Genomic DNA, 13,549 nt, shown 5'->3' with positions numbered 1-13,549 from the left:
TAATGGCAGACATTGAAATCCTCACCCAGAGACCATTCTGCACTCTTGCCAACCTTGGTGCATCCTCTAAGTGTTGTTCAACATGGAGGAGCACTCATCCATTAGCTGAGGGGAAGTGAGATATGGTAATCAGCAGATGTTTTCCTTGTCCATTTTTGACTTGGTGCCATGAAACTTTATGAACTCAATGTTCAGGACTTCCAGGGCAACTCCCTCCCAACTGTATAACACTGTTGCCTGTTCTGTCTCTGTGCTACCTCTGCTGGGACTGTCTTACCGGTGAGACAAGACATATCCAGGAAGATTATTGTGATGCTGGGATATTGTCTGTAAGGTGTCATGCCATGAGTATGGCTCTATGAGGCTTCTGGTTGACTTGTCCATGAGACAGTTACATGATAGACTGGAGAACCTGGGGACATCCTCATTGGGGAAGAAAAGTTTAAGAGGATAGGATTTTCAAAATCATATCATGCTCTGGGCAAAGTAGCTAGAGAGAAGCACACTGTTGTAGTTGGAAATTGTAAACTAGGAGATTCAAGGAGATTAGCAAAAGAATCAACGGCAACAGGAGGAAAATGTTATAATGCAGAATCAGAATTGGGTAGTAATGTGTTGGAAGCAGGTTTGGATCATGGTTTTTCAAAAAATAGTTACCTGAATAGAAAAGAAAATTGTAGGACAAAAAGGTAAAGGAATGGTAATGGGACAAAGTGAGTTGCTTTTCCACAGACCAACACATACACGATGGACAGAATGGCCTCTTCCTGCGCATTACCATTCTCTAATTCTCGTATTCTCTGCTAATGGACTGTCTTTGCCTTACAGTTACATTCAGCTCAGAAACAGACCATTTGACGCATTCAGTATTCTCTCCATGTTCTTGCTCCACTTGAGCCAGTGGACAGACTTACCACTCACTTAAACTGAGAAAGAGTTGTGAAGAAACCCTTGCTAACTTATAATGCCTGTCTTATTTTTAAGTGTCAGCTCATCCAACCTGTTTCAATGTCAAAAACACAAATAGGAGAAGGATGCCCAGAGGTTACTGAGCATGTGGGTACTGAATTAAGGTCAGTGGGTTGTAAGGGGTTGGGAACAGTCCTGTTGAGGGAGTTTTTCAACAAGGTTTACTTCCAGGAACAGCTGTTCCAAAAACCCAACTGTGATGTTGGTGGTGGCAGTCACTGCATCTGCCGGAAATGCAAACTCTTTCAATGTGGTTTTGTCAGGTTTAAGAAGAACTAAGAACTAGATACGTGACAGGACCTGGTGCTTCATTGAAAATATAAACCACAGAGTGAGCTGGGCCCACACGTCACTGTGTGGTTTATTGGTTAGACCAATCCTGTCTTGTACTCTGTATCTATTACACTAGAAAATGCCAAAGTCAAGAAAAAAAAAACCTGTCATCTGATAACAAATCCTGCTCTCACCTCTAATCCCTATATTGTCTCTCTTCATTGTATCCTTTCTAGTTTTCTCTATTTTTAACAATACTATGTTCAATGTTGTTCTGAACTTCCTAGATTATACCTCATGCTTCTCCTCTGTCTTACATCCTCATTTAGCTCAAATGCAGATTCATTGTACTTTCATCTACTCCTGCTGATGTTTTCTGAGATTCACACCTCACACATCCCACAATATTGCCTGCCTCCGCTATGTGCTTGTAAACCCAGAGACAGGGATCATATAATCAATAAAAATGAAAGTACTGCATATGGATGCTGTAAATCAGAAAGAAAAACAGAAGTTGCTGGAAAAGCTCAGCAAGTCTGGCAGCATCTGCGAAGAGAAATCAAAGTTAACATTTCGGGTCTGGTGACCCTTCCTCAGAACTGTTCAATGCATGTGGTGTACAGAACTTGTGCATTGCTGGAAAAGAAACACAGCAAATATGAAGATAAGAAGTGATTTAGGTGCAATCGATCATAGGTGTGAGACCAGATTGGTGGAAGTAAGGGACAACAAGGAAGTGAAGTTACCTACACGCTTCTAGAGAGTTCCACATTTCCACTACTCTCTCTGTGGAGGAGCATTTCCTGATAATTCTTGATGTCTAGCTCAAGTATAAGAATGTTTATTATGTTTACCTTCTAGTGTGGGATATACGGTGGCTCCATGTATTCTATTCCACCCTCAGATGATTATCTGTGTGGAGTTTGCACAGACTCCTTTTGTCTCTGTGAGTTTCTTTCAGGTGCTCTGGTTTCCTCCCACAAGCCAAAGATGTGGAGGTTAGGTGGATTGGCTATTGGCAATTGTGCACAGTGTCCAGAAATGTGCAGGCTAGGTGGAGTAGCCATGGGAAATGCAGGATTAAAGGGATGAGATGGCTCTTAGGAGGGTCAGGTATGGTCTTGATAGGCCGAATGATCTGCTTCCATTAAGGAGGGATTCTATGGTTCTGTACACCCGTATTAGATGAAACACTTTCTCTGTTTATCCTACCTATTATTTAGTTCTCAAAACTTATTAAGCATCTCAATCAGTTCATCCCTTAATCATCTGTACCCAAGGGAAGACAACTATGGAATCTGTCTTTGAAATTTAATCCTTCTAGCCTCAGTACTGCTTTGCTGAATTAGCACTTGATCCCCTCCAAGGCTAATACATGTTTCCAAAGGTGTGCTGCCCAAAGCTGAACATTGTAACCTGAATGGGGGCTAACTTCATAAATTGTACTTTTCTTTAAAATTCCCATGTGTGATGTGGGTCTCACTGGCCAGGCCAACATTTATTGCCCATCCCTCATTGCCCAGAGCGCAGTTCAGGGTCAATCACATTGCTGCGGGTCTGGAGACACATGTCGGCCAAACCAGTAAGGATAGCGGATTTCCTTCTTTAATTGTCATTAATGAGTCAAACAGGTTTGAAATGACAATCACTGGTGGTCACATGGTCCACCATTTGGCCAGATTTTAAAAATTGAATTCAGATTTCACTATCTGCCATGTTGGGATTTGAATCTTTGCCCCCAAAATGTTAGCCTGATGTCTTGGATTACTAAACCTAATGATTTTGCCACTACACCAGCACCTTTCACCTCCTTGTACTGAGGGGCTCTGCCTTCAGCATAGGAGTAGATACTTCTTTCTGAAGAGATTGCAGACCTACGATGCACAGGAGATGAAGTCATTAAGAGTCATCCAGCAGAATTATGTAGACTCCAGCTAAGCAAAACATATATTTGAGAATCAGTGATTTTTAAGGAAATCATTTAGTTTTAAGGAGACCATTTAGTTATCATATATTCACTGGAAACCTATAAATAAAGGGAGCTCCCCATTATTTTTAATGGTGGTACTGTCAATCCATGAACATTAACATTGCACACATTGCCTGCCTACCTGTCTCCTGTAGTAAACAGAAACTCTCCTTCTGAAAGCATCCACAAGCACATAATGGTGAATATTATATCTATTAAATTTTTCAATATAAACATACATGTGCGTGAATGCAAAGTCTTTCTTTAAGATACACCATCTGTTAGCTATCATGCAACATTACCTTTGCTTTTTCAGGAAGTATCCAATCCAATCACAGGCCGGTTTTTTTTCCCTGGAAAAGCCAATCTGTAGAGATGTGTTATGAAGTGATCACAGTTGTGCCCCATGCTTATTCAAAAATGCACAGGTATTTGGTTCAGGTGGACATTGCATAGTAATATCTCATATTTATCATAGCATTATGTGGAATTCTGGAGCAGGTGTCACTTGCTCAGACTTCTCCAACATTTATTTGTAACCACAAAACGTTTGCATGGACCAGAGGAATACCTGTGGACAAAGGTAATGCGATAGGAAGATGTTTTTTTTTGCCTTCCTTGAGTCATTACAAAAGGGCCTTTGCCAACTTGCAACTCCATCAATCCATTCCAGACAGCTCACACACTCAGCCAGATGCTGTCTCCCAACCCCAAAGAAGGTACAAATGGTCAACTGAGATAAGATGTGCAACAATTTGATGTAAAGTCAATTCAAATATAAAACTGAGGAGTGGAATCTTGCTCGCCAGAAACGAGAGTTAATCACGCTTATGCAATGCTAATTATGCAATGCAGGGGATAAGCTTTGACCTCTTTTTGATTTGGAACTGAACAGATTTGAGTGCTTAAGGCCTGAAGCCAGCTTTTTCTCAGTTTTAACATAGGTGATGTGAGTAATTTTTTAAAAAACTCTCAGTTTTTGAAAGCTGCACTCCATGTGTATTTTGAACCTTTGAACTTTGGGGGGTGGGAGGTTTCTCATGTTTTTTTTAACCTTAGATTAGCTTCTTCTGTTCTCTCTCTATGTTGCAACCTGTAATGATACATTAGTTTTTGTTTGTTGAAAAGTACTTTACTACATTCCGAATAGCATGCATGTGTAACTGGGTCCTACTCTACCTTTTACATTATTCTTTCTCCTTCATCAATCTCCCATTTTTAATGTCATATTTTATGTGCTTGGAATGAAATAAATGTGGCAATCCAAATAAACGAGGCTTGTAATTATATTGTGAATTTGCAATCTCATGGTATTGCAAAGTGCTTTATAGCTAATGACATATTTTCAAAGTGAAGTGACCATTGTAATGTAAGAACTGTGGCAGCCAGTTTGTACATGACATGCTATCACAGGCAGTAATGCAATAATGACCAGAAAGTCATTATTGAAGTGGGTTGAGGGATAAGTATTGTCTGAGTCATCAACTTCCCCAAAATAATTTGCAATTGTGGCATTTTTTACAGATCTTAGCAGATGGAGTCTGAGCTTTGTGTCTCTTGGTAAAGAGGATGAAAATCTGACCATGTAAATACTGAAAGTAGATCCATTGCCATTCTATCACCTATAATTACAGCAACAGTGATTAGTGTTGATATACCACTTTTGATGTAGCGCATTCAAGCCAAATTTGACACTGAAATTTTGGCATTCTTCCAACTACACGTGATGATAGATAAGCAGCAACTTCAATTGTGATGGGATAGTTACACCTGCTGCATTTTAGCATTTTAGGAGGCAAACCTATAAAAGACTGGTTCAGCACATCTGTTAGATATGAGGAGATTATCAGACAAATGAGGGGAGTTGTTTTTGTCATTGGAACATATTGACAAGCTGCTTGGAAGGATGGTCCCAATGTCTGAGGAGTCCAGAACCAGGAGTCAAAGTCTAAGGATATGGGGTAGGCCATTTAGGACTGAAATGAGAATTTTTTTCACCCAGAGTTTGGTGACTCTGTGGAATTCTCTGCCACAAAAAGTGGTTGAGGTCAAAATATTGAATGCTTTCAAGAATTAGATATTGTTCTTAGGACTGAAGGGATGAAAGGGTATGTGGTGAAAGTGGGAGCAGGGCACTGAGTGGATAATCAGCCACGATCATATTCAATGGTCGAGCAGGCCTGAAGGGCTTAACACCAAAGGCAAGGAGACAGGAGGATGAGGTCCTGTATCTCCTTCCAGTGCCTCTTCCTCACAAGGAGGCAGGGTGGTGCCAAACCACACACCTGCCCAGAAGTTTCTTTTCATCATATTCCAGAAGTGGCAAGCCTTTCACCTCCACCCTGTATATCACTCTTAGCTCTGTGGAAGTTCAAGTCAAGGAGGATGTACCTACCACTAGGCAGGCCGCACCGGCCTTGTGAATATAAATGCCCATGGGCTGACCTGACCAAAATGCCAACAGGCTCCAGTGTAGGGAAGGCTTCCTCTACCTCAGCTATGGAACCCCAAATTGCTTTAAGTTATATCAGAGGGAAAGAAAGAAGATGGCCATCTAAGAGCACATCACTGCCATCAGACTTTTTAAAAATTCATTCACAGGATGACTGTGTCGCTGGCTAGACTGGCACTTGTTACCCATCCCAGAGGGCAGTTAAGTGTCAAACACATCAGTGTGGGTCTGGGGTCATATGTAGTCCAGACAAGGATAAAGGACATTAGTGAACCATGTGGGCTTTTCCCAACATTAGCAATGGATTTATGGTCATCAATGGACTCTTAATCCTCAATTTTTATTGAATTCAAATTCTACCATCTTTCATGGTGGGATTTGAAGTCACATTTCACCTTGGGTCTTTGGATTAACAATCCAACCATAATACCACTAAGCCACCATTTTTCCACAGGTCAGTGTAATTAAGTTTTCACATTTCTAAATATATGTAAGATATGTAAGGTACTTTTTTTAAAAAGTACCTTAAGTACTGTAAACTACAGAGCTATAGATCGTGTGCATGAAGATGGGATTAGAAAGGATGTCTTTGGGTCAGCATGGACAAGATGGGCCAAATCTGTGCTGTATCATTTCTATAGTTCTATGTTCTCTGTTTAACATCCTCCATGTGTTTGAGTCTCTGTCTAAACATAACTACATATTGAAGGTACAGAACCCACCCATTCCTTCACATTATGCATCATTTTGAAGCCTTTGTGCTGCAGTGATGATATCCCTACCCTTGGACTGGGAGACCAAGTTCAAGTCCCACCTACTCCAGAGGTGTGGTTCATTAGAAACATATATGAATAAAACATCCCTTTATAATGTTTCCTAGTCAAAATCATGAAGTGAGCAGCTCCCACACCATGTTCAGGCAGTGGGTTAATGGCATGTTACTTTGACTGTGTCTTTCCTGGTAGAGAAACATTGCCATTGTATCACAGGCATTTAGTGGGGTTCAGTCATTCTCACTCATGATTTGGTCACAGTGTGTTTGGGGCGAGGATAAGGAAAGCACAAAGTAGGTCTTGTGCTTGTGAACGCGTTTCAGCTTCAGTGTGAGTGGGTGTCTGTGCGATGGTGTTGCTACAAAGTACAATATTGAAGTGCAGAAGCATGTTAAAAGTGATTTGGAGATGTGCCATGATGATGGTGAGACTGAAACATGTTGGAGACCAATGTCCATAGAGATGGGTTATGTGTGTCCCAGGGAGTATGCCGGAGACATTGATGCTGGGAGTCTAAGAGGAGTAAGTGGTGAGCTGGAGTCACTAGTACTGCACTTGGATGTTCAGGTCAGGAATTCTCAGCATTTAGTTTCTTGTCAGTGGGAGATAGCATATTAACGAGTCAGGATTAAGTCGTAATGAGGTGATAATGAGAGCTAATTCTTGTTAATAGGCCTCTCACTACTCACTAGTGAAAATTCCAAGTTTTGATGTCTTGGAATTGGTTGGAAAATGTGACTTTTCAGTCTTGATGTTGAGAATGACCTCACTTGACATTTTACCTAACATTCCGAAAATTTCTTGCTAAAGCCCACATCATAGTGGGGAAGCTATGGTCCAGCAGTGTTACCACTCATCTGTTAATCCAGAGACCCAGGCAAAATTCTGGGGACTTAGGTTCGAATTTGAATTTAATCAAAGTCTGGAATTAACGATGAGCATTGTCAATTATTGGAAAAGTCCATCTGGGTCACTGGTCAATTAGGGCAGGAAACTGCCAACCTTACCTGCTCTGGCCTACATGTGACTGTAGACCCACAGCAATATAATTAACTCTTGTCTGCTCTCTGGGCAATTAGGGATAGGTAATAAATGCTGGCCTGTCCAGTGACACCCTCATCCCACGCATGAATAAAATAAAATTCAAGGCTGAGAAGCTTCTGCCCAAAGAATTTGTCACTAATGGTCCCTGAACTATAATCAGAATGCATTTGTTAATGATCATGAGAAGGCATAAAATGATGTAACATGTCACATGGTGCTGAGACTGAGCGAGGACAGGATGAAGTAATCTATACTAGAAAGATCAGAATGATATATAAAAGCGTGTCAATAAAAGTGTTTGTTGACACTCCCGAGTGTCTGAAAATACAGGAAGTCCCCACTTGAAGTTGTGGTTGTGACCCTGAAAGCTGCAACTTTATATGAAATGACTTCAAGTGAAGCAATCAATGTTAACATCGTATTGCTTTCTTTAGCAGAAAGAGGCATAATATTGTACCTGTTTTCTCACAGTTGAAATACAGCACTTTAAATAGCTAAATATTTCAACTGATAAATGAAATAACTGGCAACAAAATAATTTTTAAAATGTAACATAAGAATATAACATTCTCCTTACAATACTTCCTGTAGTGAATACTTGAAGAGTGGAATCTTAGACATCCTAAGCCATGAAGTCTAATCAACAAAGGATTGTATGAATGGAGACCAAATCAATCATAAATGGTTGAAGCATCTGAGCAGTGGAATTCCTTTCCTTTCAGAAAATGTGTATTCAAAGTAAAAACCATCAGTGAATTCTAAGTTTTATCTATAACCCTCTGAATGCAAATGGAATTGAAATTAGGAGATGCGTGTAGTGACTGATCTCCCATTTTAGACTATCACAAAAGCCAAAATTACTACAGACGATCAGGCAGGAAGACAGACCTTGTGCAGGCAGATAGAATTAGTTTAGGATGGCATTATGGTTGGCACTGATATGACCGGCTGAAGGGCTGTTCTTGAGCTATGCTCTTCTATGTTCTTATGTTGTATCTCCAAACATCAGTGGCTAAATTATTGACTGAGCCTCCCATAATGATCCCTATCCTTGAAGGTTCTGACGTTTGTCCCTGGAGTCAGATCAGCCACCTTACAGGATTTGTGCTCCACATGGGTGTCAATAGATAACATTTCCACATTGAACAAGAACAATTTTGGAAAACTTCAAACTAAAATAATATGAACCTAGTCCCATGGATTGAGAATCACAGAGTACACGATGAAAAAACACTCTCAGACAGCTTCAAGAGAACTTGGAGAGAGATGGATATCACAGTGATAGTTAAAATGATTTGTTCATGGGAAATGGACAATGCTGGCTAGGCCATGTTTTACGCATTGATATCACACCATGAATTAATTACTGAATACATGAAGATTCAGAAAACAAGCAATGCTGTCACACCAGAAATCAATTTTATCACATTGATAATTAATAATAACACAAGAAAGGAAGAAAAAAATTCTTTCATTCACGAGGCACCCAATAATGCCCGATCCAGCCAATGGAGTGCTTTTGAAATGCAGTCATTATAAATAAAAAGTCGCCATAGTCCTGGAGGATTGCTCTTTCATTGGAAGGAAACTACTGGAGGTGGTGTACGCTGAGGGTCACTATGTCTTGGGTATGAGTTGAGGTTGGGAAGGTGAGACTTTCTGGTCCAGGAATTGATTCCATGTTGTTGGTGTCACTCTGCATTGCAAACCAGTCATCCAATCAATTGGGCAATGGTGCAGTCATTCTCATCCTGTAAGAAATAGGGCTGGCAAATTTCACCAAAGCATGACCCACAAACAACAATGCAAGCAATGGCTAGTTTTTCTGTTTTAGTGAAATTGGTTGAGGGACAAATAGTGTCCAGAATTCACGACTCTTCTACAAATTGTGCCGTGAAACCTTGAACGGTCACTTCAGAAAGCAAACAATGTGTGACCTCCCACTCTTCCACAGTACTGCTTTGACATTTCGGATGTGGTGTTCAGTTCTGGAGCTGGGTCTTAAACTAACCTTCTGGCCCAGAGACAGGAACACTGCCAGGTTGAACTCTTTGGCTGCAGACTGTGCAGTGATGGGTTGCTGACTTTGCTCCCAGCATGGGTCCTACCTGCTGGTTGGTGAACTGGCAGGAGACCTGCGTCACTTTGATGGGAAAGCAAGTCACCACATGTGTGTCTGTTGGGCACCTATATGGCCCTGGTATTTAGAGCCCCAGTCATGAAATGGCATTTCATTCCATCCTCTGAGAGCTGGCAACCAATCTGAGGTCGATAGCCCTCCGTTGCCTGCCTGAACCAGCTCTTGGCTGCGATTGCAGGGACCAAGGTGATGGTGAGTTACAGTGGGATGGTGGTTATAGAGTCATAATGACCCTTCAGTCTGACTCATCCATGCTGACCAGATAACGTGTCCTAATCAAGTGCATTTGCCTGCACTTGGCCCATATCACTCTAAACGCTTCCTATTCATATACCCATCCAGATGCCTTTTAAATGTTGTTATTATACCAGCCTCCACCACTTCCTGTGGCAACTCACCCCATACATGCACTACTTTCTGCATGTAAAGGTTGCCCCTTAGGTCCCTTGTAAATCTTTCCCTTCTCACTCTAAACCTATGCCTTTTAGTTTTGGATTCGCCCACCCCATGGAAAAGACCCTGTGTATTTACCTTATCCATGCTCCTCATGATTTTGTAAACCTCTATAAGGTCCTCCTTCAGCCTCTGACACTCCAGGGAAAATAGACCCATTCTATTCAGCCTCTCTCTATAGCTCAAACCCTACAACCCTGTCACTAGCAAGTAGAGATGGTTTTGCTGGTACATTTCTCAATACAGCCCATTCCCACTAGTCATGAAATAGGGTCAGTTTACTTGGAGGAATAGGTTGTACAACTTGACCTATAACTTATCTGTGGCTCAGTGGTTAGTACTGCTGCCTCACAGATTCAGGGACCTGGGTTCGATTCCAACCTTGGGTGACTGCCTGTGTGGAGTTTGCACATTCTCCCTGTGTCTGCGTGAATTTCCTCTGGGTGCTCCAGTTTCCTCCCACAGTCCAAAGATGTGCAGGTTAGGTCAATTGGTCATACTAAATTGCCCATAGCTTTCAGGGGTATGTATATTAGGTGCATTAGTCAGGGGAAATGTAGAGTAGAGAGTGTGGTGCTGGAAAAGCACAGCAGGTCAGGCAGCATCCAGGAGCAGGAGAGCTGATGTTTCAGGCAAAAGCCCTTCAGCAGGAATGTGGTTGTTAGCGGAGGGGGTGGTGAGATAAATGGGAGTGGGGGAAGAGTAGCTGAGTATGCAATGTGGGATAATGGTGATAGGTCGGAGAGGACGGTGGAGCAGATTGGTGGAAAGGAGAAGTAGGGTAGCGGAATGGGTCTGGGTGGGTTGCTCTTCAGAAGGTCGGTGTGGACTTGTTGGGATGAAGGGCCTGTTTCCACACTGTAGAGATTCTACATTCTATATTTTAAATGAATCTGTCTCAAGCACTCAGGCAGATTCCATTGAATTCAGGCTGAAGTTGTATCATTAGTTAGCATAAAACACCAGGCCACCTTTAGCCACTATGCAATGACAGTGCATCATGAGTCTGCCACGCTAAGTTACAAAGGAGCATGCATAGATCATTCAGCCCTCAAGTCACCTCCACCATTCTCATTGATCTGACTGTGGCATTGCCTCTACATGCCTCCCTACTCTTCCAATATGCTTTCAAAGTTAATTGCTGTGATATCACACTGCTCGTTACTTTCGCAATAGATAGTTTTAAAAGTAAAATAATAGGTCCCAGTGGGTTTTCAGTTTAATTGAAGTAATGTAACTTGGGAATGGCAGTATCAGCTGGAATCTAAACAATTATGACAAAAGTAGATCTTTGTTTTATTGTTCCTACTGAAATGTCAGAATTTCTGTCCTGGTAGGTGTATAATTTAAAGCCAGCCACATACAAAGGAAAATTACCTAGTTGCTTCCATCTGAATTCAAAAGAAGCTCAGGCATTGGGATTTGATGTCCACAAGGGACACTTGATAATTTGCTGTAAGCTGGCATGAGATTCACTAAAACGTTAACAAAGTGGCATTTTGAAACATTTATTCATGTGATATGGGTGCCATTAATTGGGCCAGCATTTATTTCCCATCCCTAGTTGTCCCTAGGGTGGTGGTGAGCTGCCTGCTGAAGACGATGTACTGTAGGTAGACCAACAATGCCTTTGGGGGAGTAGTTTCAGGATTTTGACCCAGTGACACTAAAGGAATAGTGATATAGTTCCAGGTCAGGATGGTCTACAGCTTAGTGAGGATCTAGCAGGTGGTGGTGATCCCATGTATCTGCCTGGTAGTGGTCATGGGTTTGGAATGTGCTGTCTAAGTTGCCTTGGAGAATTTCTGCAGTGCATCTTGTAGATGATACACACTGTTATTCCTCACGTGATGGACAGCTGGGGTTGGGGAGTCCAGAACTAGAGGGCATAGGTTTAGGGTGAGAGGGAAAAGATATAAAAGAGACTTAAGGGGCAACTTTTTCACACAGAGGGTGGAACGTGTATGGAATGAGCTGCTCGAGGAAGTGGTGGAGGCTGGTACAATTTCAACATTTAAAAGGCATTTGGATGGGTATATGAATAGGAGGGGTTTGGTAGGATATGGGCCGGGTGCTGGCAGGTGGGACTAAATTGGGTTGGGATATCTGGTCGGCATGGAAGAGTTGGTCCGAAGGGTCTGTTTCCATGCTGTATATCTCTATGACTCTATGTAGGTTGCTTGCATTCCATGGTGTGAATTCTTGAGTTTTGCTGCAGCTGCACCCATCCAGGCAAGTGGGGAGTTTTCCATCACACTCCTGACTTGAGCCTTGTAGATGGTGGGCAGGCTTTGGGGAGTCAGGAGGGGAGTTACTCAAGCAGTATTCCCTGCCTCTGCCCTGCTCTTGTAGCCATTGTGTTTACATGGTGAGTCCAATTCAATCCCTGGTCATGAGTAATCTGCAGGATGTTGAACTGGAAGATTCACAGTTTAACCCTGTACCTCTGGTTTCTTGATGAATCTCTATCCAAACCTACTATGGATGATTGGTTTTAACCCTGTAAATATTCAATCCTTCTTTTAAATCCATTTGATCCAGGCATTGCCATATCTAATTTCCCTGAAGAAGAATGGTGTGTTGTTTCCCTGGTGCCGGGATCAAGGATGTCTCAGAGACAGTGCAGAATGTTCTCACAGGGGAGAGGGGCCAGCAGGAGGTCATTGTCCACATTGGAACCAACGACATCGGAAGGGAAAAGGTGGAGATTCTGAAGGGAGATTACAGAGAGTTAGGCAGAAATTTAAAAAGGAGGTCTGTTTCCATGCTGTACATCTCTATGACTCTAAGATGATCGTGAACCGGCACTTTGAGCTTGTGCGGTCATTTGGGTGTAGGGGAACCTACTATCAATCCTTTTCCAGCAAAATCCACACCTACATTCCCATTATTATAAGTTCCTTTGATGCTTAGAACTTGGACTTCATGGATGGTTAGAGGAAGAACAGTCACTTATTTATATTACCATTTAGATCATCAATTAGTTACTTTTTCTTGACCAACTCCAAGGGGAGTAGTTAAACATATAAAGACTGTAATATCTGCTGTATGTTATTGGCACTAAGATCACTTATTCATTTACTCTTAGTAAGTTTATATTGTAATTTAGTCACAGTCCAGTGAAGTGTTTATTCCATCATTTTTCCACCGCTAAAGAGGAATAGATAAAGACAGGAGAGGACATGTGATGCACAAAATCCTAAAACACATTAATGTACGTGCTTGGTTTTCTCCATAGCCATGTTAAAGGAAATATCTGAGTGTTAGGTGGATTGGATGGCATGGTGGCTCAGTGGTTAGAACATAGAACATAGAACAATACAGCACAGAACAGGCCCTTCGGCCCACGATGTTGTGCCGAATATTTGTCCTAGCTTAAGCACCCATCCATGTACCTATCCAATTGCCACTTAAAGTTCGCCAATGATTCTGACTCTGCCACTCCCACAGGCAGCGCATTCCATGCCCCCACCACT

The 13,549-nt window shown here is 41.9% G+C and overlaps 1 long non-coding RNA gene across 2 annotated transcripts in view; it reads left to right on the top strand.

The window, feature by feature from the left end:
- The first annotated feature begins 4,091 nt into the window (after positions 1 to 4,091).
- The window catches only part of LOC122558663, a 25,815-nt gene continuing 16,357 nt past the window's right edge, over positions 4,092 to 13,549 (top strand). Inside the window, exon 1 of one of the 2 annotated variants that reach the window (XR_006314212.1) lies at positions 4,092 to 4,160. This is a non-coding gene — a long non-coding RNA (uncharacterized LOC122558663). Of the gene's footprint in view, positions 4,161 to 5,070; positions 5,173 to 13,549 lie in introns of those variants that run through there. The other variant, XR_006314213.1, reaches the window with a different exon arrangement.

The sequence above is a fragment of the Chiloscyllium plagiosum genome, chromosome 17, assembly GCF_004010195.1.
Source record: "Chiloscyllium plagiosum isolate BGI_BamShark_2017 chromosome 17, ASM401019v2, whole genome shotgun sequence".
NCBI classification, from domain to species: Eukaryota; Metazoa; Chordata; class Chondrichthyes; order Orectolobiformes; family Hemiscylliidae; genus Chiloscyllium; species Chiloscyllium plagiosum.
Note: the sequence above shows the minus strand (reverse complement) of the source record. Positions and strands in the feature narration are given on the sequence as shown.